We start from the raw sequence: 23,315 nt of genomic DNA on the forward strand, positions 1-23,315 counted from the left end.
TTATTCATATAACACTTTTATAACAGTTTCCAGTTGTTGCTATGACGGGTAAATATTTTCTAATTGTAGCAATACATAGGGATCTTCTACATCACATGTATTTATTATAGCAAGCATAAAGAAAAAAGCACACAATGCTCATCACCTTCTGATAGATAGTGGTAATTCTCACTGTTTTATTGACTGTCCCTAACACTGCCACCTCCAGTGCCTCTTAACTCTGTGGAAAGGTGACGGTTTACTCTGGATTGCTTTGCTTTGCTTATATTACTAAAAATACTAAAGATTCAACATTCTGGTAGAACATCCTGCTACTCTCCAATATATGTGCTTCAACTCCAGCCCTCAGCTACCTACCTACATATTTTATCCATCTTGAAAAGGTATTACCAGGCTCTAAAGAAAGAGTTTAGACAATGATTCATCATGTAAAGCTTTGACAAAAGCTTCATAATCACCCCTCTAGATGAAATTCAGTAGTTAACCTTGATCTAAACCATTACATATTTTACTAAAGGAACACTGGAATGAAAGACCCAGCAGATTGTCTCATAATTTATTGCTGAAAACTGAAAAACAAATAAAGGAACATTTCCATATACGTTTAGGGTTTTACAGATCCAGATGAGACTCTGTAAGCCTAGAAAACAATCAGGATGCTTAAGGATTCCGAACAAATTTTCTAAATGGAAAAATACAGATGATATTTATATCTGGCTGTAAAAAGCATGCAAAAGCATGTATCATTAAAGGTACTAAAAAAACAAACATGAAAGCAAATTTCTGGGTTGGCATGGATTCAGGACAGAGAGAAGTAAATGCATTAGAGAACAAACCATAGTTGTGAGTGAAGGGAAGAAATAAGAAAGTTGAACTTAAATTTTTTTTTTACAGATGCTTTCTACTGTTTCACTGGGAAACTTGTTTAATGTTTGCTATTTAATGCTTTGCTTTCCTATCCACTTTGTATAACATTTTTCCTACACAAACCCCATACTGCGTCTAAAAGAACACACTTCAGGTCCTTGACTTGGACACCCTCAGAACTCTTAGAATATAAACAGACTACAATTAATCATAAACTCAAATTCTTATGTTAAAAACAGTTTGTAATATGCATACACATCCCATGTGAAAATTCAACATCTACAGTTTCTAAATCAGATCAGCAGCCTTCTGACACTCTCTCCTATCCGGAGATTTTGCATGGTAGAAAATAATGATTACTAGTGTTCCTATTTTCTTTAGAAACACTTTAAGGTGTGCTGAATTACTTTTTGGTGTGATATGCATTATTATACTTGTGAGGAACTGCATAAAAATGACTATACCCCCACACGGGAAGCCACTTTTTCTTATGAGTATCATAATTCTAGATGACAATGAAGAGTACTGGGCTACATATTAATTACTACATAATTAATTAATTGTAAACTAATTACTACTTCATTAATTGTAAACAACTGTATTGTACTGTAACATTAGCATAACATGCTTTTGTGTTGTATCTACCATGCTGCATCATAACCACACATTATTCTTAAAAATTTTGGAAAATTCGAGATAGCAAAAAAGGCTTCTGTCATCTTTTCTTATTCTATAGCTAGAAAGCAAGACAGAAGGCTTGTGTCAGCTCTTGAGTTGTTGGCAAGAGTGCAACCAGTGATACCATAAATTCCACAAATATATTCTAGTACTTCACCAGGCAGAACCACTGAAGTTATGTTTTCCTTTCCTCAAGATCTTAAACACCTTAGAACAAAAAGGAAGGGAAAAGAACAGAACACAGTTTAATGTCTGAAACACAACAGCTAAATTTTATTTCAGATTTCATTTCTTGATTTCTATGCACTGAAAAATTGCATGCTTTCTATTTGTGCAGCAATAAGTGTCCTTTGATGACGTCGTTAAGTGTCGTTTGAATAGTTAACCTTCAGTCAATAAGCTCTTCATTTTGAAGCGCATTCACCCATTTCTACTGTCAGTCTTCAGAGGTTATGAATGTCTTCCTTGTGAGATGGGACATGAATAGAGCTCTGTCAGTTCTTGAGATTTAATATGGCATATCAGGGTTAGTGATCAACAACTTTACTCTAAGGCTTTTCCTCCAAAGATACTCATACATGTAAGATGATGCACCAAAATGCTTTAAAACTTTTCATTCCAAGGATTATTTCTTCAGTCCACAGTAGCAGCACATGCCCCTAAAAGACCAGTCTCTGTGTTCTTCTGTAGAGTTTTGAAAAAAGGGCATGACACACAGACTACTCACAAAATGACTGAAAGCTATAGGCACCATACCAGATTTAAAGATAAATCCTGTTTTTTTCTATGAAGTTATCCACCGTAGGGAATAAATTTAAGTTAGAATATGTGCTTAAAGGTTTGTGTTACCTAACCTTATATAAACATGCTCTGTAGACAGGTAGTATTATGAGCAATGTGATCCTAGCTTGTTTATTATTGCCAGCTGACAAAGTCATGGAATTTAGGGAACTCAATAGATTACCTATTTAATTCTTATACTCTAATACAGGAAACTATCAGCTAGAGTGTTTAATTCCTGATACACTCTTTCTACTGCGTTTTTAAAACTGCTTACTGAGAGGGATTCTTGAAGAGTAACCTAACCTTTCCAATTTAAGCTCATATTTCTCATCTTCTCAGCCATAGAAATGACAAAGAGATTAAGCTCTTTTTCACACTGAAAAACTTTTATCTCTCTCTAGACTTCTCTGGAATTAAGAAACTCAGTACATGCAGCCAATGAGCTTGGTCTTTTTCTCTGTTCAACTATGTCCTAGGTCATACTTATCACTGTACACATCACTTACCTTCCTACAAAATTGAATATTTTGAAGATAAGGAAGTTCCAAGTGAACATACAGTGGATTTAGGAATGTAATTCCTCTCCTCTTTTTGTCTTAACTCATATGTCAGAAAAACATAAGGTGCTGTATATTTCTACTGTCACTGTCTACTCCCATACTTTTTGACTATGCTCAATAGGTTTTATAACTTTAGCAGATAAATAAGTTTGCCGACTCCAAAGCTTAGTCTCTGCCACATAACCGAAGGCAGTAAGTCTCAGAAATGATGGGTTCCAAAATGGTATTTTATCAGTTTCTTCAGAGTCTATTCTGGAAACTACTCATCCTTGCTAATAGTAGTTACAAGGGAGTAGCAACTTGAAGCCACCCCTACTATAAGCCAGGGGAAAGGTTTAACAACACAACACAGGGATGATCAAGTACTGTTAGCAAATAATAAAATAAACAAATAATTTCTGCTCTGGTTGTAAAATAAATGAATTATTTGCTAATAAATACTTTTATTATTACTCTGTCCTTAGATATTATGATAATATTCATCTGTTACATTACTCACATTTTTAGAAGACAAATAATCAGAAATGTTTATGAGTACATATATATACATATTGCTTAATTTGATTGGCTTTAACCATGAAGGACATTTGTTGATGTTCATGCCCAATAGAACTGACATGATTAGGCTAAATTTTATACTGGCATAAATCCACTGAGTTTGAAGCAGGCTGGGGTTTGGCCCTTTGTTATTATTTAATGGGAAAATAAACATCCACACTTGAATTTGTGAAAGGGAATGATAGGAAGGTTATACAGGTCAGTCTCTGATTAATGAAATAGAGACCCTTTCAACTCTGAACTACTCAGATGAATCTGAATCAGGTCAAAAATAACCAAAAGTCATTAACATCTGACAGCTGGGTGATGGTCTGTGTAAAATGAGTTGGTGCTCTTAGCCCAGTACATAAAACATCGGAATAATTGGTGTTAATTTGCACCCCTATTGGCAGTCTTAGCACAGAAGTCAAAGATCGAATGGGCATGAAAATTAAACTATCCTGTCAGCCACAAAGGTTCTTTTAGGTCAGGATTGAAGCGCATTAACAGGATACTATAGAAGAATTTCTACCATCAGTGTTGGGGCTGTAGCAGTTCAGTGAGTAAACCTGACTTTGTTCTTGACTACATTCAGTAATATGATGCATTCCTCAGACATTACAAACTCTGAGGGTTTTCTACCTTATTTATTTATTTATTAGAGATAGGCAGAGAGAGAGAAATTAAATTTACATCATAAATACAATAGAGGAAGGAGCCAAAGAGGTCAACAGCTGACCTCCACATCAAGTGCAAATTGTTGTATCAGTGTTGGGATCTGTGGAAAATTATTAATATATTTTTGCAGCTGACAAACTATTAACAGCATTTTATACATGTGTGTTGATGACAGAAAAATTGAGCCTTATGTAAGTTATGGTCCAGTGTCAACTTTTAGTACAAATTTTTATTTCAGATTACCAATCTCATAGTGACACAATTTGCAGTCCTTTTTCAGTCTAATGCAATCAATATTTAGCACCAGACATGCCTGTTCCTTTCATTCCTGGCTGCACATGAGAATAAAGTTTGCAATTAAATTGGAAAGGCATGGAAATATTGAAAAGATGAATTCCTTCACGTTGCCAACTGGCAGAAGGACTGGCTGAGGAAGTTTGAGAAAATTCTGCAGCTATGTGGCTCTGTATTATGAAAGAACAGATTCAGAAATGGAGAATGGGTAAGTAACAACTCAAATGATATTTGCACAGTGTATGTTCACCACTTGTCAAGTCTAACAGATATCCAAAAGAAATAAAATCAATCCTCTGGAGATTTAATCGTACGTTCAGATGTACTTTGCTCTAAAAGGAAGGCAATCCTGAGTGAGCTGCAGAGTTAAGTAATGCGGATGTGGCTTTCATGTGCAAATTTCTTTTGACTCAGTGAAACAACAGTTCCCAGAGTCTGGACTGATGTCCACAGAACCAGGCCTGCATGTGAATGCAAATGACTTCATTATAGGCAAAGTCTCCGTGCACCAATGAGCTGTACAGGACACTTGCAGTGATACCAGCTTTGTGTGCAGCCTTCTTGCTGTTTCTGCTTCCTGTCTGAAAATAAGTGGCATCTTATCCGTTGCTAAGCAGTAGGAAAGGGGTGCAACGTGTCAGGGGAAGCAAAACTTCTTTTTGTTAGTGCACTCCTTTCACCCTGGCAATTGATAACTTTTCTATTTCCTTTTTCTTCCATCATCTTGAATTTCATAAGAGTCAACTCAAAATGAATCTTGTTCAGCTTGCTGTATTGCCGAACTCACTGTATGCACATAGCAAGCAATATATTCCTTGTCAATAGGAATAAAAACATCTATCATTTGTCAGTTACAAATAGCAGATTTTTTTTTATTATTATTATTTTTTTTTTGGAAGCATTCAAGGAAAATAGAGTAAAGACAAATTCTCTATGTATGTTTTTAGCCATCTAGCTCAGAGACCAGTACTCCTGTACTGTGAAGAGAATTCCAAATAAGCACTCTAAGCTTTTGTTTGACTCGAGAGACAGGCTCACAAGTCTTTTTAATTATGCCACACAAGTAGAACACTTTAACAGATTGGGTTAAGAGTACATCCTGCAGAGCTCCTTAGCAGTTCCTGTAGCTAAAGATCTTTTTAGGTGAGGTGGAAATGTGAATGTTTATAATGCCACAGAGTAATTGAATTTGGGTTACTCAAAGCATACGTGTGGGCTGCTATCCCCAAAAGAAAGTTTTATCCCCTGCTAAGGACGTTTTAGGTACTTAGCACAATCAGTGGGTTGTGGACAGCACGTACTTTGAAAGTCAATTGTAAATTTGGTTCAGACAAAGTCTATGTCCCATTTGAATGGCTGAAATCTTCAAATCCATGCCTGACTGATTCCTTCTCTGAACTACAAAATCTGTGTGACATTCAAGGAATAGTGCAGTGAAGCATAGACAGGCAACTGATTGTTCTTTTCAACTCTCAAATAGAGGGAAGCTTTTTTTCATAGTGCAGAGATTTAATTTTTGAGCAGTGCTAAGTAACATTCCTCACATCAGAATTTGTAGCTGAGTACTGAAGGTACTCAGTATCCCTGTTCTGGATACTAATCATTGGGAAACATTCTTTCTGATACATAGCTTTACTCCAGTTCCAGATGCAGAACTTTAGCTCTGGATTTTGCTGGAGGTGTTGTCTGTCTCCTTTTGTGAATATGTGCTTTTTAGTATACAGATGTATTCCTTTATTGGCTCCAGCCTTTATGTGTTTTGGAAGAAAGAGACCAGATACATTGTTTGGCTAAACTACCGTTCCTTTAGAGCAAAAAAAATAAAAATAATAATCAAAAGAACTATCTATCAATGTTTCTCTCTCATGCTTCTGCTGAGAAAAGAAAGACAAATAGAAGAAGAAATCAAAACAGAAAGTAAAAGCATGTCTTCCAAAAATTAGTTATTGGATCTCAAAGAATTAGACAATGAACACAATACACGGATGTAGGTGTTTGAGGGCCATTAGGCACTGAGCACTTCCTCAAATGAATCACAATTACACAATCACCATTCCTAAGTCATTTTATGCTGATCCATCATGAAGATTTATTAGTCCTTAATATCTCTCATTGTTTACTTGTGACAGGAGTGCTTGGTGCTTGAAGGTGATCTGACACCTCTCTGCTTGCATACTCAATGCCATACGAAAACAACATAAGGAAGCCTTGTACCAAATACCAAGTATCAGACACCAGCCCTTAGAAATGGCCCTTGGGAATACAGGCCCCTGGCTGCTTTCCCACATCTCATGATGAGCACACAACTATTTTATATTCCATTACCCTGATGTCCCTGTACTTGAGCATATGCTGTTTGTTGTCTGTCTTGGGCATATATCCAAACAGAGTGCCTGCAGTCTGTATTATCCCATAATCCATTGTATGTTCCAAGAAATCATGTGATCCTGTTGGTTTTTCAGATACCGCAGTTTTAAGCTGTCAAAACTGACCTTGTGTCATGTTTCTCTTTTGCTTTTTCCTGTTAAGGATGTCCTAGATCTTCAGGTTCAAGTGTGATTGAATGCAGCATTATGTTCCTGTCACAAAAGAACAGATTTCCCCATCTTAGACACAGTATTATGTAGGTCGTACATATTTCTAGGCTGTGCAAATTATATTTTAAAATATACTGTTCTGCCCCCAACTCCCCACCCCCCCACCCCGAGTTGAATTCAACATTCTGTAGCTGGAAACTGAACATAGTTGTGTTATATAAAATAAAACTGTCCATCACTTCAGACCTCTGGGCAATCATTTTCTTCAGATGCATTACACTCAGTAGACGAATTTCTGCTTTTAGGCACAGATCAGAAAGACAAGTAACACATAAGCCATGGCTTACCTCAGCAGAGCTCCCTCCTACAGATCTCTTGGTCCAGATGAACAGCACCACCACCACCCTGCACCACCCGTGTCTGTCAACAACAGTGGCTGGGCCACAGTAAGTCCTCTCACCTCTGCCTTCTACCTGGGTGCTCTGCAAAGGACAGGCTAAGGGCGGGACCCCACCCACACTTCAGTAAGTAAGGAAATTTCCCATTTCCCTTGGGCCCCATATCAGAATACAGCCCTATATTGTTAGCAACAAATGTCCAGTGTTTGGTTTCAATGCCTTGAAACTTTACTAAATGTTTACTGTTTGGAACAACATCTGTTTTTGTCTCAGGCTGAGGTCTTGAGGGATTTTTCCAAAGGTAGTAATACAGTCAGTGTAACAGTGAGATAAGAGAACAGAATATTGTTTTCACAACTATTTAAAAAATGGGAAACATAAGAACAAAATTGCATGTAGTTATGTAATTAGAAACAGCAACATCATCCATACACTCGAGGGAGTCTACTTCAGGTTGCACAACTGCAATTATCTTTGGCTTTTTCTAACAGTTATATACATATATATTTTTCTTTTTAATATCTTTCAACAAAGTCTTCCGTAAATGTCTGCTTTGGGGGATATGTATGTATACACATCTACATTTGTAAATATGTACAGATGTATATGTATAAATTCTTACGAGTAGTATTTAATGAAATTGAACTTTTAAATTCTGCTTCTTTTTGGGAGGAAGATTATTTTAATTCCATAGATTTCACCCTCTTAGGAGGAAATTTTCAGCCCAACAAAGGAATTTTAAGACCCCTGGACTGAATCTTACAGTCTTATATGTAAAACTTATTTTAGAAAAAATCTTATTAATGTCCTTTCCTGGAACTAAAAAAGGGACGTGAGAGTTTGTCTTAGGTGTAGTTTTAGATACAATTTATTAGTAGACATTAAAAAAATTGCTTAATGAAGTAAGAAATGAAATGCAAAATTAAAAAGATCTGAACTGAATTCTCATTTACAAAGAAACAAATAATTGCATAAAATTTTTAGTAAGAGTCTTATAACCTCTTCTTATATGTCAAGCATCCAGTGGCCATAAGGGAACATGTATGTGGAACAGGTTAAAGTTCTAATAAATTGTAGTGTATATTATATTAAACATTAAACAATGACAACAAAATCAACAATAACAACAAGCACACATACACACACAAATCCAGTTCTCAAAAGTCAGCAGGACATTCTCTCCATCAAACAACACAGGACTGAGTAAAGATGAAAAATGAGTACTAGCCAGACTATAGATTGGCTTATGACACCTGAAGCGTAGTCAGACCACCTCCTATAGATATTAAGGGAAGAAGTCATTATATTTATTGCAGTATTATTTTTTTTTTTCTCTCTACAGACCCAAAGAGTACTTTATTTGATGTGGTTTTTGTTCCTTTGTACTCAATCACAATAGATATTGTAGCTTGTGGCTCATAGAGCCCTCTTCCTTAGGTTTCACAGTACTGTAAATTTCTGCATGTTCTTTTTCTGTCCTGTGAAAAATCAGAGTTTAGATTGTAGAGCTGCCATGATTACAACTTTCCTTGAGCAAAAATGCTTTGCCCCTCTGAGGTGCTGCCTGTCAGATATATCTAAAATAAATGTGGGCAGCCATAATGCAGGATGCCTTGAGTGTGAATTGAGTGTGCAGAATGTACTGTTGGTAGCCCAGCCTGAAGCTACCTATAAATTCTGTCATTTATTTCTTCTCTTACATCATCAAAGTGTTCTTAGGAGGAATGCACTGAGCGATATAGGACAAAACTCCTGTTTGATTCCACTGTGCCCCTCTCTATCAGATATCCTGTCTCTAGGCTTGTCAAGTTTATTCTAAGTGTAATGTCTACACAAACCATGTTTTAATACAGAACCATGCTAAATATATAATGTAAGTTCTACCAATGAGAAATAAAATGCTCAAGATCCTGTAGGACTTGCTTCTAAAGTAATGATTCTACAGACTTTTAAGTGAGATAAATTTTTGTACTCAGATGAGATGTTTTCATGAAAGTTTATATCTCCAGCCACATGTAATGAACTGAAGAACTATCATAACAACAAAAGGTTGAACGAATCTAAGATCAAAGGTAAAAAAAAAAAAAAAAAAAAAAAAAAAAAGGCTTTAAAACAGACAATAAAATAATGGGAACACTCCTTTCCTGTTGGTAAATAATAAGACAAGAATAAAACCAAAATACTGAAAAAAAACTTGGAAACATTTTAATCTAATTGTTTTCTTTAGTGTATTGGAAGTTCACAGTGAGAAGGAACTGTGGAGCTATTCTCCATTGCATGGAATCTAGTGTATCCAGAACAAAGAACACTGTTTTTTTCTTGTAACTATTAAACAAAGACAGGTCATAAAGTGCTTCAGATGTCTCTCTGATAAGTCAAGTACTGTTTTACAACACCTATTTAAGGCTGTTTTACTCAGTGAAAAAATACCAAACTTCTTGTTAAAACTTACAGCTCATCACATTTTCTTTTGAGTCCTAGTTGCAGTACACCCTCTCCAGCAGTTAAATGTATATTTATTACCCGTAAACAGGGATTTGCATTTGGCACAGAACTTGTATTTACATAGTTGATTTTGTATTTTAAGAGAGACCTCATTAATTTCCACCTCTTATCTGATGGACCACTATCTTATCACCATTTGTCAAAATTTCAGAAATGACTGCTGTATATAGTGAGTACTGCTGTGAGGTTGAGACAGTGTTTTCTAGATTGACTTCAAACTCACTGAAAAGGAATGTGGAGTGCCTACTGCAAAAACACCTTTCCAGACAATGGCCTTCATTTACTGGAAGTACAGCAATGCAGCAGTAGAAATCATTCTACTTTAGCTCTGCAGAACAATGTTTCAACCTTCTGCTGTTACACTCACTATTAAGTCTTTTAATTATCATTTCATTTTTTTGTGCCAAGTTCTTAGATACAATGTTTTGCATATTTTTGGCATAATGTACATGAAAAGATTCATTAAGCAGGTAGCAGAGAATTCCTTCAGGGAAAGAAAATACTTGAATGACATGAAATGAGTGTTACATTCCTTTAAATTTAAACAAATAAATAAAAAAGAGATCTGCTCCATTTGTTTTCTGGTGTCCAGCGGAAGATATATGTTTTGGCAGGAAATGAAAGGCCAAAACATTTTCTAATGAGAAATAGTAATGTTAGTTCAAACTATGAACATTCAGAAATGCCATTAAGTGACCTCCAGGGAGCTATAGGTTAGAATGGTTCAGTCTTTTTTACAGGCTGGATTTCATGGCAAGACACAAAGACTTCCTATGATCTTGAATCTACAAGGAGTACACATGCATTTGTATGTTTTCTAGCCACCATAGAAGACACTTAGAAAAAAGAAATACACTGAATTGAGAGACAATTTCCAATGTAGAAAGAGTTTCCTTTCTTAAGATTTTTCCACATTATTTTCCATGTAAGATAAAGGATCATACTGCCAGGCTATTTTTTGTATAAATTTATAATAGTATGTTAAACAAAACAAAACCAAAAAAAAAAAAAAGTTAATATTTTCCTTTTACAGTAGTCCTTTTGACTGCTGTAAGTTACTGAACATAAACTTACCAATATTTGGGAATCTGAGCTCCAAAAAAACCAAAGTCAGTTCTCAGATCATTTGATATCAGGTTCAGGCTTCAATTTATCATTGCCTTGCTACCACTACAGTAGTTCTAGGAGTCAATAATTCCTGGAAGCAGTCTAAACAAAGATACCTATGTCAGACCTCCCCAGTAGGATCGGACAGATGTTTTCTGTCTTTTAGATAAAATCAAAATTTCCTCCAGATTTTTTTTATCTAAAAATAAACAAATATCTTTCCATTGCAGAAGGGGACAATGACAACCACTTTGATTATTTCATTATTACTGTAGAAATAGAGGCTTCCCACTCACCTTACCTCCATGGCAGAGGGGCGTTAGTCTTGGCAGTGTAAATTTTTTGGCTTCACAAACAAAGAGCCTTCCAACCACCCTGCTGACAGGCCAAAAAATCTGGGTGAGCATTCATTAAATGGAATTTTTCAGAAAACGTCTTCCTACTTCCTACTCAACCCACCCCCCCCAAAAAAAAAACAAAAAAAAAAAACACAAAACTTTTGCTACTTGTTCTGGTTGCTGTAGGAAAAATAGGAAAAGCCTTATTATTTACTTAGCCAGTATGTACATTCTGCAGCTGCACTTTTGGTTCTCATAAATATATATTTATTTATTGGAATACACTTTTATAAAACAAATACTTATAAGTACGTATATTTGCATAAACACATTTGTTATACACATATTTGTTTGTTAAAATAGTAACTTCCCTCAACTTGCATATATGCTTCTGACATATTAATACAGTTTATAGTATACTTATTATCGAATATGGCTTACATTTTAACTCACTACTGTATTTCAAATCTGTCTTCCCTTCACATGCATTTCCAACTTACTCTCAGTGCTTTAATATTTTTTCACAATTGATAAAGAACCACATTACTGTATATTAAAGAAAGCCTGTCCTTGTATGTACATGCTATTTGGTTTTCAAATAACATAGAAGCATATTTGTGCTTTTTGAGATCCCTTGATAATTCATTTGCTCTGTGGTGGTCTTGAGCTACTGTGAGATTTCCATCTTTAAAGTCATACTATAATTTTGGATGTATCGTAAATAAATGTCAAAAGCATTTTGATGTGGTGAAACCTTCCTCAAAAGATTTATCAGTAAAAATAAAACCAGAAAGAAAAACTGTACCCAATTAAAAACTAGTGATTTTGTATGCAGCATGGAACTCTATTCACTGTCATGTTATTAAATTTTCATACATTAAATTATATTTGCTGGTTATAGTAATCTAATCATTATATTTCTATGAATATAAAATGGTCTATTACAAGCAAGTTTGATTTGCAATATTGACAGTATAAAAATAATTTCTCCTCTTATTTTTAGTTTTGATGTTTGCAAATTGTTTACAGAGAGCTGAATAGATTCATCCAGACCTTTCTAGAAATCCAGACAAGGCTGAGTTTTAACAGAGGTGATCTCTCAGTGTGTGCATGCCTAACAGCATTTGTTTATTATATCTTTACAATATACATCCCAATATTTCAAACTGCTGTACAAATTAGTATGACTATCCAGCATTGCTAACCATTGATCTTAATTCCTTTAGCCACGATTGAATCATTTTTAGCAACCTCTCTCTCACCCCACCCCACTAAATTCTTAAGCATTTCTGCAATGCAGAGAAGCAATTACTTTGGAACAGGCTTGAAACCTATAACAGCTCTAATAAATGAGAAGGGAAAATGTGTTTATAATTATTTCTTGCATATTTATTTCAGAAGAAAGCAATGTGGGCAAATTGGCATCAACTTCGTTTGTAGCCCAAAAGTTTTATTTAAAGTGGCTGTGATGTGAGTTTAAAATAATTTTCAGTAATATGATTTTTTAAAAGTCAGCTATTAGTTTTTGGGAGCAAAGGAGTTAAACTACTTTTTCACTTTTTCATGAGATTATATTTCCTGGCTAAAAATAAACATTATATATATATTTATTAATGCCAATAATCAATTGTAGTCAGTTTATGAATAGTTTATACTTTGAAAATCTGATACGATAATAAATGCATTCAGATACACAAATGTGCAAGTGAAAGGCAGGGCCAAATTCATAATACAATTAGGCAAACAATTTAACACTTCTGTTAAATGACAAAACTTCCCATGTCTTCTATATGACAGTTGTGTGGTAATCAATAATTGGATTTATTGTTTGTAATCAGGCATACGACTAACTTAGATGAAAGGTCTGTTATATTTGAAGCTTATGCTTTCTTATCAAGTCTCAATATATCAGATATCTTGCTGTACATTAGATATTGATTACCATTTAAAGTTTTCGCTATCCCTCATACAGCAAAATTGTCTAAAAATACTTAAGATTGAAACTTCATGTTTTCTTAAACATAACTTAGTGTTTTCTCTGAGACTAAGAGCAGTAGCTGCATATATTTATATGTATTACCTCACAAGGTACTCTAAAGGTCTTCCAAAAACACTTTAAGAACTGAATCTACTCAATCAGTATTTCAGAATCACTTAGCCCATAAGAGAAATTCCACCTCTGCAGTGGGATGGTGTAGTGGTTTAACAGCCCACAACAATGTTTTATAACAGCTCTTCTTGCATTTTCTAGAAATTAATGAGATATCATGGAACTAAGTGCCCCTATGCACCAGTGCTGAGTTAAGCATCAAGAGCAGGAAATAGTGTTAAGCTTTTATATGTAAGTAGCCCAAGTTGCTAACATTTCAGGCACTAGACATAGCATTTAGTCTTTTGCCTTTTTTTAAAATATGGGGAGGGGAAGGGAGGAAAGGAGGCAAGGCAAGGCAAGGCAAGGGACCTGTTAACTGAAGCCAGGCTTCAATTAATAAAGGGCAGACTCTTCTCATTGTCCTATTTGCACTGAACAGAAAGAACTCTAATATCCAACAGCTTATCTGAACACTTACTTATTTTTGCAGTTATTACTTTGAATTTACAAAGGAGGTTTCACAATTATAAATGATCCCTTTCTTGCTTTGGATCCTGCTAAGTAATCCAACTACCTTGATATGTAATGGTCCATTGTTAAAATTATTGTTGCATTTTAACAGTGGATTTTGTCTTCATGTGATAAATAGGTTTGAGTAGATAAGATATGGAAGAAAAACTTCCTGATTTACTATTTGGGAAGGCAGTGTCATAGCTGACAAAGATCTTCAGATGCAAACCACCATAACTATTAAAAGCTAAGAAGAAAAATGGATTTTAAGTGTCACATTTTCTAGTCTTCTTGATGAAAATTTTTATATTGTGTTTAAGAAATAACAGAAAGGTACTGATGCTTATCATCCTTTGCTCTTAATTTCACTTGATAGGACAGTCTAGTTCAGAGTTAATTTCACAATTCTTCTTGTGAATAGAGTAGTTGTTCTTTCCAATGCTAGTATTGTTATAAATGAAAATGAATATTTATAAAAGATATAAAAGGTAAGTAAACAGAGCTGGGTGTGCAGGGAGTCTACGCTCCACCAACACACACACACGAACATCAAACGTTCTAAATATACAGAACATTGCTTTTACATACTAAACCCGAGTACACCTATACATATGTACATTCAGAAAAGGTAACAAACAATCCTTTAAGTTCCATGACTTAACAGTCTCCATTTTCCATTCCTTTTGAACAATATATCTTGCTTTAAGTTGTCAAGCAACTCGGCCTTCGGGCCTTATGTATCCCGTTCTTCCCGGATCGAAGAAAAGCATATCTATCTCCTTTTCAAGGCCGATAGGGCCTGGGCCAAAAGGCACGTCCAGGTCAGCAGGGGGCGTAACAGCAAAGGCCTTCGATAGCAGTAGCGGCGGGAGGGCTGATGGTGTAGCAGTCGAATCAGTGAGCGAGTCCGCAGCTCCCTCACTGTCTGGATTGTTTATTACCTTTTCTGACTGTACATATGTATAGGCGTACTCCAGCTTAGTAAATCATGGAACTTAAAGGATTGTTTGTTACCTTTTCTGATTGTATAGGCATACTAGAGTTTAAAAGCAAGAGAACATGCTAAGTCTCAACACATGGATATTCAAATGACTGCATTTGGATGCAGATGGTTGCTTTTTACCTTCCCCCACCTCCACTTGAAGACAATTGCACACGAGGAAGTGTTTCTTCTTGAGTACACAGAGAGAGATTTCACATATTTTAGATAATATCTTAGACGAGACGATCAAACAAACAGATTATTAGTATTAGTAGTAATAATATTATGCTATTATTTGGTTTTGTCAGTTTTGAAGTATGGTGTTGTTTTATATGTTCTCTTGCTTTTAAACTATTTTTACATACACACCTACACATCACAATTGAGGAAAAAAATCGTATGATAAAAAAAATGATTCCTAAATTATGTTTTTATTTTTTATTTTATTTTTTTTTTCCCTACATGAAGCTGTCTTTTAGAGTTCAGGAACTGTTATATGTAAAGTTTGAAAGGAAAAATAGATTGTTTCTGTGGGCTGTCACAGTTTCATATTTATGGTGGCATATCACTTTACTACTCCTGCTGACGGCCCACCTGTCTCCATTGCTCTGAATCGACACTTTAGGACTCAGCACCTACTGTTAGCTACTGAGAAATACTCCCCAAGGCAGGAAAGAGGCAGCAAGCCAAAATCAACATTCACAGCCAGTTAAAGAATACAAAAATTAAAACAAACAAACAAACAAGCAAATACCCTGGAAACCATTCCCTGAAAAGTAATTCAGTCATGTAATAAATTGTAAAAGATAGGGTTAAAATATACACATGCAGTACAAATTAATGTAAAAGATGAGCACATAAGAGGATTGCTAGAAAGGACAGAAAAAAAAAGTCATTTTATATGTCACTACGTTATCTCTCTGTCCTATTATGTACTGAATGGTTTATTGTCTTATTCCCATTTCACACTAGCCTAAGTGATCCTGACTTAAACTACATAGAAGAGGAAAAAAGCCTTTAACTTTGATTTTTTTTTTTTTTTTTTTTATGAACATCAGATGGGTCATTAGAAAGACAACTCTTATATAAAATTCTTCCCAGCAGCTGAAGGTGCTTTTGAGGTTCGTAACTTCCAATTTTGTCACTTTTTCTTATAAAGTGATACCTTCAGATGAAAAAGAAAACAAAAATTGTTATCTGCTAGAGAGATTTTAAAGCACAATCTGATTTAGCCTAGATGTATGACCTGACATATAGATTTCTGAAGGAGCTAGAAAGATTCCTTTTGATTTTAGCAGAAGTTTGCATAACTTATCAGCGCACTACAGAATTCTAACGTTACCTGAATGGTAGGGAAAAAAAAATGTTCATAAGGTTCTCAGCTCAGCAGGAGTTGAGAGTCATTCACTCTCATGCTGATTATGAGTGTTTTGCTTTACTCCCATTTCCTGCTGAGATAGAACTCAGTGGGAACTAGTAGGCATTGTCTGTAGCAGGAAGGGGATTCCAGCTCATGCTGGTTTTGAAGCTTCTCCTGAACTCCAGATGATATTTCATTTGTGAGAGATGAGGACACCTACCTCTTGATGAGTTTTGCACGCAGTGGAATTTGTGGGCTGGAGTTTGACTGGTGGTTGCCAAGGTTTCTCAGGACTTGCTGAGTTCATGCTCTTCAGAGTGAGAAGCCTTTGACTTCTGCAAAATTTAAGATGATCACTTTTCATCAGTGACCATGTTGTCTAGCTCAGCTGCTAGACTGTCTTCTGAGGTCAAATAGAAATTCTGCTGGACCAATACAACTCAGTGATTTTCTGATGATGTGCAAATTTAGTAATTTACCTTCAAAGTAGGTTGACTGTCTGAAAAATCGCACACCATCACATACTGCCTTACCATCTACTTAATGTTTAAAAAAAAAAAAAAAGGCACAAAGAAATAATTAAAAAAAAAAAAGAGATATTTTTTTAAAAATAATTTAAGATTGAAGAAACAGAAGAATATTTAATAGACTTGATCCTGAAAAATGCTGAGTTTATTTCTCATTCAGAAATGTATGTCTTGAGGAGCTCTGCTGATAATCATTGCTCAGACTAACTAGTTCTTGAATTCAGATAACTTTTTTTCAGCTACTGTCTGGGACAGAATGTGGGATTTAATGCATATTAGCTAAGGGTGTGAGCAGCAAGCTTCAGCTTTCTTCAACTGCTTCACGTCAGGTACTGGTGGAGTAGACATGACCACATAAATTACACTGTTGCTCTTACTAAAAATCAGAAACTAACAGTGTCACTTCTTGAGAAGTTACACATTTTTCACTGTGCACTTAAAAAACAAAACAAAACAAACAAAAACACCCTGTGCTTTTTCCTTTGGTTTCGAGAGAGAGAGAGATTCCAGGCTCTTGCAACCCAGGAACTGAGGAAAAGGAAATTCATATGGTGAACCTGCTCTCTCTTTTGGGAAACATACCCTTAACTGCATGTTCTGAGGTAAGAGTGAGAGATTAGTCTTCTGCTGCCCGTCTCCAGGAGGCCACATGGAAGGCTACTGGTCTCAGCTAGGAGATGGAGCAAAGGAAGAACAGTCCTGCTCAGGCTCAGCTAGGAAATGGCAATTAATGCTGAGGTAGTAAGGAATAACTTTCTATACTGCTTCTTAGCTATACTTCTTAGCTATGCAGCTAAGAAGCAGTATATACTCACCACTGAATTCACACTGATAGTGGAGGATGCTCTGACTTTTCTAGAGCTGTTCAAGATCCCATGGAGGAGGATGCTGAAATGCAGAAGTTTCCTATCACCAGTGTACACCAAACAAGTCAGTGAACAAGTCAGGACTCAGGCTGTTTCAAATTCTCCAGACGTACTAGCTGTCGCTTTTTCTCCTTTCCTATGTGAAACTCAATGGTTTCAAAGTATATAACAAGCTGATGCATAACTTGATCTTCTCTTTTTCTCATAAGCCTTTCTGTAATGCTTCTATGCTGATGGTCTGAATGCAAATTAAATGACTAGTGTCAGCCTGCTTTCTTTAGTTTCATGCACTGTAGAGATTCCTTGGTGGTAGTTGATCTACGAAGGCAAATTTCAGATACAGAGAACCGTCCTTTTGAAATGAGAAGGAAATCCAGACTTTTCCCTCTATTTTCAGCTATTGTAAATTATTTCCCCTCTATTGATACAATTACTTAAAACATTCTACACTTAATTTCAGTGCTCTCCAGAGCTGAAATTGAATCTGATTGCTTAATGATGTAACTGTTTCTAACCTCAGAGGTCACCTTCTTTCTAACTGTAGCTGAGTGTAACATGGTAAAAGCAACATTAGAAAACACTAAGTGAACACTAGGTAATTTCCAAGATGCAATTAGAAACACCGGGGACATGGCTATTAATTACTCGTAAGGTTTTTTTTGCTTCTATAAAATGCCCTTTAAGGGTAATGTATATATATATATATTTTTTTTTTTTTTACTTTTTTTTTTTTTACTTTTTTTTAATGTTATTATAGGCTTCAGCATTAATGGAATCAGGCTTTAAGTAGTTTTCTGTATAACTCTGTAAGACTATCTCAAACCTTTGGCATACCCTACAAAAATAATGGAGCCCAAATCTTCTCCACAATCTAACAACGGATGAAAGAATTTGAGAAAAATAGAGATGAATAAATGATCAATTTTCATCACGGTCAGAGGAGAACACTAAGATTTTTCAAGACTCTTTGTTAGGCTTGAAGTTATTTCATACACTTGTTCATAATCTAGAAAAGTAGCAAAATCTGCAGAGCACAGTTGTATGATTCAAGTCCTTAGAAACACTCTAGAAAAATCTGTGTAATCAAAACAAGCTGAGTGGGGATGAGTGTACAGTTGCAACTATGGTTCGCTGTTGCTAAATATAATGTAATGAGCATTGGGGGTGGATGGGAGGGGTAGCTAAATAAATAAAATTTGACTTCTATCTAACAGGTTTCAGTAAGCTATAGCCACTCAGAAAGAGGTCTCAGGCATCATCTCAGGCATCAGGGTATATAGCTGTGGTCTAAATGGTGGCCATCTCTCAACAGAGCAGAATAGCACTACAACATACTTCTTGGAGGCAGCATAGTTATGGGGTGGCTGTGATAGGTCCAAAATGCAAAATCTTTCAGATCAGGAGACAATCTCATGGTTTGCTTTGTCAGCACTGCATCAGTTTTGTACTAGCACAGTGATACAGAATTTGCTCTTTATGATAGAAAATAAAAGTACTGCACAAAGATTATGACTGAGCTTGCAGTACTGACTTGCTCACTTCATTATGCATTTGCCAGTCCATTTACTTCTTGTTCTCTCAAATTCAGAGCTACTATAGTCATACTTAGTACATTGGTTTTGTCTTTCAAAATGGAAAGGTATAGACCAAATAATTCTAAACGTGTACTGAAGGCCACTTGCAATTGGTGAGGGGGAGCAGTATGTAAGGGCAATAGGAAGAAGGAGGAAAAAGAGAAACAGTGAAGAACCTGAAATAGAGCCAATCTAACATTTAAATCCAGCAGACTGCTGAAACTTTCCTATGAAATGGAACTGAATTGTTCTACCTTTTCAAAAATTGATTCTATATCGTATCACATGCAATGCTGAGTAGATTGATTCCATTCTAACAATGTGATTTGTGCCTTTTCCTTGCCACTGGAAGCATTGCAAAAAGGAGAAAGTTCAGTGAGACAAGAGTGAGAAAACATCTTCATAAATGAGAAACTGTAAGTACTGCCTATATACTGACTATGGCTGTGTGGTGTTTTACTCTGGGACTCCTCTTCATGGATCTTGATTTTTCATCATATGACATCTTGATAATACATTGCAGATATGCGTTTAAAGGAGCTGTGTAACCTCTGATATGCCTTTTCTTGTATTAAGCTCCGCAGGCCTCTGTCAAAGCTTTACAAAGCTGGAGGCTTTCAGTTCACATGTGATTTCAACTCTGATTAAATCTTAGCAATTCAAGGCATCAAAGAAGAAGAGAAAACTTTAAATTTAATCTGAGTGAATTCTTGCTTGGAACTACATTACAAACAGCTCTATCTGGCTGCTGCAATTCTGAGTTAGTAAGCAGGTTGGTATGCCAGCCAGTAAGACTCAGTTCTCCAGAATCAATATTGCAGTTATTGAGTAATTACAGTACTTGCCTGGGAAGATGGACCATGTGATATTTGTTCAGGGCCTGATAATGGTGCTCAATGAAAGACGATAATTGAAAACAAAATGATCTTAATGCAGTTGACTGACACAATAGAAAGGCTATAGTCTTTAAATCAAAACACACTTCATCTTCTCGATTATCAAAACATTAGTTTAAAAATAGTAACCAGCAGCAAGACACTTAGAGGGTAATATTCCACTTGCACTACTTTGTTAGCTTCAGATCATCAATAAAGACCCGTTAAATGCTAATCGTCTTGAAAAAGCTTTTTCTTACTGACAGCATGCTTACAGGCTATTACCAATAAGAACTGTCTGCGTTTCCTTTAAAAGATAAAGAAAAGTTAAAGAAAATTAAACTTTGGCAAGTCACTTTTTGTCTTTTTGGTCACTTTTAGCAAGTGATGTCATCAGTCTGTGAAGAATACATAGCGTGCATTCCTCAGCTCTCCAGCACTATATATAAACACTGAGGACCTCATGAAATTGCTGTAAGTTCATTAGCAAGCACTCCCAATGGGTAGATAAATACCATATTCAAACATTCAAACAATACTGTAAAATTGATTTCATACACTTTGATAATATAGTTATAAACTATTGTCCTCAAGAGGAGATGAGAAGCTCATCTAAAAATACCAGAATAGAAAAGACATAATTTGCCAGAAAACATTATTTGATTCCATGGATTCCATGTTATTTTCCTTCTCAAATTCTCCAAAAAAAAAAAAAAAAAAAAAAAAAAAAAAAAGGATAGCCCTCTCCGAAATCTCAGGATATTGATGAAAGACCCAAAAGGGAGTAAGCGAATTTGTGGACCAGTCACCACTGACTGCATTTCAGAAACAAATATTCTGATTTCAGATGTAAAATCTCCATGATAGGGTGAAATAGTTGAGTTTTAACTTTAAATTAAATTTGGTTTGTTTCATGTGGAAAAGGAAATAATCCTAACTGGCTCATGCAGCATGCAACATCTAATGAGCATCTAATTAACTGATTCCAACTTTTCTGTCCCAAAGTACAAGGTTTATGATACAAGATTTTAACTATTATACTCAATTTCTTATATGTTTGTTGCCCTTAAACCTTTTCAGAACATTTGTCAAAAGGCTGCCTGAGGCACTGGCCAAAGTAAGCCCAGATACCAAATGTGACTAATTCATGAACCATTTAATGAAGTAGAAGTCACAGGGTGAGGATGATGGGAGATGTTGGCTATGTGATTTATCATGATGGGAGGAATGAAATATTGCGTGAAGTGCAGGATGACCCAGATTAGTCTAGAATGAGAACATCAATAACAAGCTCTCCTTAAAAAAGGGGAAAAAAAAAAGGTAAAGATGAAAGGTAATAAATAGGCTTGTTCATACTATAGATCATGGTATAGAAATCAGAATAATAAAATATTTATTGTTTTGAATTGTGAACACCAGGAGAAAATGTTTTGCCATTGTGTGTCTAAAACTGAAGAGTTTCCTCTAATGAAACATGTGTTCTTGTTGTTGTTGTTGTTTTTTCTCCCAAGCTTTGTGGTTTCATAAGAAACATAATTCCTTGATTACCTATGAAAATATAAATTGTTATATAAATTGGAAGAGTAATCAAACAATCTGGAAACAGCATGAGCTGTAAGTAGTATCCTATGCAGTAGAACTACCACTGTGCTCAATTATCTAGAAGTTATTTTTGTATGTTCTACTCCTAAGGGAACTTTAGTGCCCAGAAATTCTGTTTTCATCTAGAATAACAGTGACCTCTAGGGATACAATTTAGTGTGATACATCAAGCGTTAAGCTCACAACTACTGATTTATTATTACACATATCAACAGAAAGAGCATGTATAAAAATTCTAAGTTTCTTAGAACTTCTAGGCTGTTATGCTCTGATCAGGAATTAAATTCATATAAATATATATATATATACATATACATATATGTATATGGAGATATTTATGCTTGCTGCTTTTTCTTTTCAGGGCTACTCTAACCATTATTTTTTGACATATTTCTTTTTCAGCATTTTATTCTTTTTCCTTGTAGGCATGATCTTAAAAAATAATTTAGAAACTAAAGACTGAAATGTTTAAATTTGAAATAGAATATATACATGTATATATATATATATATTTTTTTTTTTTTTTTTCCTTAATTAGACACTTAAGCTGAAAATAATAACTAGAATATTCTTCAGGTTTACTTGAATATGCTTTTTTTTTTTTTTTTTCGGTGAATTTTTATGAGAAATTTCTTGTTCTTCTAAATGGACAAAGAGAATACAAATCCAAAGTATTAGTTAATCTATATGTTATTACTTATGTGACAGAATACGTAATTTAAAATCTCAATTAAATATTATATAACAGTCATTTTTCATCTCTAATATTATGAAATATTAAAAAGCAATAAAATATAAAAATATTACCTTACTTTCAAACTCTGCTTACTCAGATGAGATTCTTAGTAAAAAAAGATGAAAACTTCCTCAGTAAAGGATATTTTGTGAACTGAGGATTAATTTTATTATATGAATAGCAATAATATTCTGGACAGTGCCATGATTTCACTCGGTTAGCTGTAGTATTTAGGAACCTAACTGTGTTCAGTACCTCGTAAAACCATGAAGGAAACTGCAGAGATACTGAATCTGTTGGGTGGTAAACAAGTCATACAACCAATTTATAGTTCAAGCCAGTGTTTACAGAAGCAATAGGCATTAAGGTTACATTACTCATTCTGGGTGCCAGACAGATGAGGAAGCAATAGGCATTAAGGTTACATTACTCATTCTGGGTGCCAGACAGATGAGGAAATTAGAAGTCCCAGTTTTTGTTACAACTGCTTGACTAGCTGTCATCATCATACATATTCCAGAACAATCCTATCTCTTTTGTATGGTCTTGTAGTCCTCAGACAGCTGAGGACTTCTAAAAGGCAAGAAGCTGCAATCTGCAATTTGCCATAAAGGTTCTTGGTGAAAAGTACTTGTTCCTAAGCAGACTGCAAATTCCCATCTCAGTCACAATCTGAAACACAGACAAAGAAGGCAGGAGGATCATGTCCATATAACTGCTGCTTCTTTGTCCTAGACAGGATACCTTCTGGCAAAACTAAACAGCCTAAGGATGTCTGCAGCTAGAATGTAACATCTGTCTCCCAGAGGCTACTCAAAAGCTGAGCACAGTGATTTGAGCAGACAAAGGGATAACTCCTCAGTCTATCCCTTACCACTACCTATCTGCTTCGCTCCTTGCATGGCATGA

General features: G+C 35.3%; 1 long non-coding RNA gene across 1 annotated transcript; it reads right to left on the reverse strand.

Moving 5' to 3' along the window:
- Window positions 1-1,627: 1,627 nt before the first annotated feature.
- Window positions 1,628-22,607, reverse strand: LOC309879115. The gene is made up of 5 exons (XR_014317671.1): window positions 22,478-22,607; window positions 16,447-16,561; window positions 11,246-11,322; window positions 6,890-6,976; window positions 1,628-2,009 (listed from the first exon to the last, which is right to left on the reverse strand). It is a non-coding gene; the product is annotated as an uncharacterized lncRNA (long non-coding RNA).
- Window positions 22,608-23,315: the final 708 nt, after the last annotated feature.

The sequence above is a fragment of the Aythya marila genome (assembly GCF_965140915.1).
Source record: "Aythya marila genome assembly, chromosome: 5".
Lineage (NCBI taxonomy): Eukaryota > Metazoa > Chordata > Aves > Anseriformes > Anatidae > Aythya > Aythya marila.